The sequence below is a fragment of the Cupressus sempervirens genome, chromosome 8, assembly GCF_028749045.1.
Source record: "Cupressus sempervirens isolate cs-2001-9-10 chromosome 8, ASM2874904v1, whole genome shotgun sequence".
Classification (NCBI taxonomy): Eukaryota; Viridiplantae; Streptophyta; class Pinopsida; order Cupressales; family Cupressaceae; genus Cupressus; species Cupressus sempervirens.
Window position 1 is genome coordinate 671,103,437 of NC_143125.1, and position 4,459 is coordinate 671,107,895.

A 4,459-nucleotide genomic window follows, 5' to 3' on the forward strand; every position below is an offset into this window, starting at 1 on the left:
ACTAGTGCTAGACTTAGGAGAGATTTCACCTATGAAATCCATGCCCCATTGTTGAAAAGGTGCATGCACTTCTACCAACTTCAGAGGAGTGTTGCCAAAAAAATTTAATTTCCTTGCAAATTTTTGGCATGAATCACACATTCTAACTAGAATTTGTGCATATTTAAATAAACTACGCCAAAAAAATTTTGCTCTCATTACCTTATGAGTACTAGTCTTTTCCATATAATGACCCCCACATACTCTTGAATGCATATCATTAAACACTTTCTAAGATTCTTCACGATCAATGCATTTCAAATAGTACTACTTCAAAATTCCTCCACCATGGACTTCTATTGACAATAATATACCTAATGGCATGAAATTTCTTATGTCTCCTCTCTTTATCTATTAGGTGGGATGGCGGTTCCATGTGCTTCAAATAATATATAATATTTTCATACCAATCACAATGGCCCATGCCACAAGTGTTTGACTTTAGGTCTTCACTTACCATGTTTATTTGATCGGCATCCAATTTCTATTGAGCCATCAATTTTTTCAATCCTTGAACTTTTACTAATTTACTAATTTGGATGTCAATATTGAATTCTTGAATTTTGTTTATCCATCTGCACCTCCTACTAGAGACCTCCTATTGAGAGAATATATATTTGATTGCGGCACTAGGCACAAATGTTATGAAAGTACCACCTACAAAGTAACATCTAAAGGATTTCATAGCTTTGACTAAGGAATAAGCCTACTTTTCATTGATTTCATACTTTAATTATATAGGCTAGAGGTACTTACTAAATATTGCAATTCATTGTTCATATCCCTCTTCATTTTTTTGCAACAAGATTATTGCAACAGTGTAGAAATATGCAAAATAAAAAATATGCATTAGCTTTTCAGAATCTGGGGTTCTAAGAACTAGTGCATTTTTAATAGCACTTTGATCTCTTGAAAAGCCTCTATAGGTTCACCTTTCCAGCTAATAATTGCTCCTTTCTTGAGCATCTTAGAGATTGGCTTGCTCATCTCGGCAAAATTAGAGAAAATTTTCCTTAAGAAATTTACTTTCCCAAAGAATGATTGTATTCCTTTGACATTCTTAGTCTTAGGGGCTTTATCAATTGTTGCCACTCTCTCATTATAAATTTTCACCGCATCCTTAGATACTATGCCACCCAAAAAATTTCCCTCTATTACTCCAAACATATATTTCTTAGGGTTGAAAATGAAACCCCATACTATAGGGATTTGATAAAAAAAAATTCCATGTGTCTACAATGTTCTTCTACCTTTTTTGAGTACATTGTAAGATCATCCTAGTATACAACCATAAACTTATCAATGTAATCCTTCAATGCAACATCCATAACTCTTTGGAATGTTGCTTCTGCATTTTTTAAGCTAAAAGGCATCCTAACATACACATAAGTCCCCCAAGGAGTAGTAAAGGTTGTTTTGAACTATTCCTTTTCATCCACAAGAACCTAGTTATACCCTAAGAAACCATCCATCATGGACATTAATTCTAAACTAGTAATTTGTTGCAACATGGCCTCCATATTAGGAAACCCATAATTATCCTTTAAGGAAGAAATATTTAGGTTTCTAAAAATCAACACACAACCTAATATCTCCATTTTTCTTCCTTACAGGAACTAAATTTGACACCCATGATGAATACCCAATTGGCCTGATAATCTCCCCATCCCTAAGCTTCATAAGTTATTGTTTCATCTTAGGAGCTAAAGTAGGATTTACATGGCTCTCTTTTGTCTGAACAGCTTGTAATTTTCTTTGAATGGTATGACATGCTGAAATAAATCCTCCCTATAAGCCTTAAGGTCATCATATGATGATGCAAAAACATGTCTATACTTTCTAAGAAAATCAATCAAAGGCTTTCCAATTTTAGGAGAGAAATTTTGGCCAATATATACCTTTTTAGGAGCTTCAGAAGTACCAAGATTTATTTCCTCAAGTTTTTGTGACTTTTGACTTCTGACTTCTAGATGCACTCTATCTTGGTTATCAAAAATACTTTCTAATACAACTAGTCCCTTTGGTACTTTGTTTGTCTTTAACTACATAATTTCTTGGCCAAAGATGGTTTCCTTTCCATCCATTATTTGAACTAAAGCACTGCAGTCCAATTCTTAACCATGATACTTATCTTCATTTAGCAAGAAATTTAGAATGTCTTTGCCATCATCAAACACTTACCAACTTTCCACATTATCAGGAATTGATGGTTTGTTCTGCACTTCAGTCTTTTACACACTAGAAAATGATATGGCATTTGGCTTAATGGCTAAATTAGCTAATAGATTAGGCATCTTATTTTTATTTCTATCCATCCAAGAAATACCTAAAGCATCAAAAAATTCTATTTGGTCCCAAACAAAATTTATGTATTGTTTCATCCTTTTGTTCTTGGAAGCATATGTCTTCTTAACTTGAGACACCACTAATTCAGAGTCACCAATAACATGCAATTTGTTAATTCCATGACTTGCTGCAACTTTTAATCCCAGTAAAAGTGTTTCATATTGTGTAATGTTATTGGTTCATCTAAAATTTGCAGTAAACAAATATGTGAATGTATTTTTCTTTGGAAATATAAATACTATCCTTTCTCTTGATCCTTCCTTAGAACTTGCTCCATCAAAATATATAGTCCACAAGTTCTATGAGTCCAAACAAAAAACTACCTCTTTTTCAATCAATGATGGTGATTTCTTAATTTTTTGTATGACCAATTCAGCTCTAAAAGCACTAACCTCTATATCTAGGAAACACGTAGCATCTTTGTCAACACTATCTTCAAACACATATGTAACTCTTGGCTCTCTATAAATCTTGATAGCTTTGTCTCCTATATGGAAAGTATCATATAACAAGTCATATTGTTGGCTACCTCCCATTGCAACACTCCATTTTCTAGAGAGTAACATTTCATAATGGGGAGGAATATCAACTATAAGGACTATCATGGTCATCTCAACATTGAGATAGGAAGCTAGTCTAAAAGGAAAAGCATTAATTGTACCTATAACAAGAACTTCCATATTTGGTATCTACTTCTAAACCAAGGGCTTCCATAACTTTGAAAGGAATAATAGTGTTTGATACCCCTGAATCAATCGTGCAATTTTTTAAGGTTCTACCTTTTATGACCAAACTAAGGAAGAAGGGATCAATGTCTTGTAGCTAGGCTATAGATGAATTGTCCAAATATATTTGGGGTATTTGGGATATGAATCCTTTATCTTCTATTATGATTGTAGTTTGTTGTATGATTGTGGATTTTTTATCACTAACATTGCTATTTCCTATCCCACCCAACCAAGATAAAGCCTTATTTTTATGTTCCTCTATTCTGAACATTTTAGACAAGGGAACTTTGACACTAATTTGAGATAACATGGATATCATGTCAATAGGATCATAAACAGTAGGTTTAATAGAAGTACTTGGAGCTGACAGTGTTTGAATGATAGGCACTGCCACTTGCTTGATGAGATCAGGTTCTAATTTCTTTTTAAGTATACTAGCCTTGATAATTTAAACTCCTTGAAACTGTACCTTCCTTTTGGGCTCCCACTTTTTGTTCTTACTATCTTTGACTTTAACCATCATGGGATGATCCTTTTTATTGTCGTTGGTCATCTTATGAGTAATATATTTAATGAAGATGCTAGATAGCTTACCAGTATCACTATTGATAACTTTGTTTCTTAGGTTATAATTACTATTTACTTGGAATATCATCTTTGATGTGATCCTATAAATCTTTTCCTTGGATGGTTTTCTTGGGTTTATATAATCAACACCTAATGATGCAATACATACCTTGTCTTCATCATGATCTTTGTTATCTAAAAAAACTTTTTGATGGTATAATTGATAGACATCTCTATGGTTTTCATAATCATTTTTAGATTCTTCTAAATCATACTCCTCACCATCATCACATAAATTTACCATATTATAGTTGACATCATCATGACCCTTTCCTTCCTCTCTTTCTTCATTTTGTGCATGTCTATTTGTAGCAAAGGACTGAGCGACTGCACAACAATTAGGGGAATGAGGGGACTGGCATATAATATATCAAGGTACATCATCTATCATGTTCATATAGTTTCTTTGTAATGGATCTAGAGTACCCTTCTCTTTATCATTCTTAACAGGATTCGGGATTGATTTTCCATCCTTCCATGATTGGTATAAGGATAGTTTTGCATTTTGGGTAGCCATATGTGACGAGTGTTGAATTGAGGCTTATCATTAGCTCCTTGCTTATTTGCAAGATTCATTTGAGAACTCATATTCTTGATAAATTTCAAGACTTGACCTGTTGTATCCTTCTTAGGTTTCCTACCTATATTAGGCTTCTCAGGTTCTTTCTTATTGGTCCTTGGATTGAACAATTTTGGGTCATCTCTTCTTCCAAACTTAC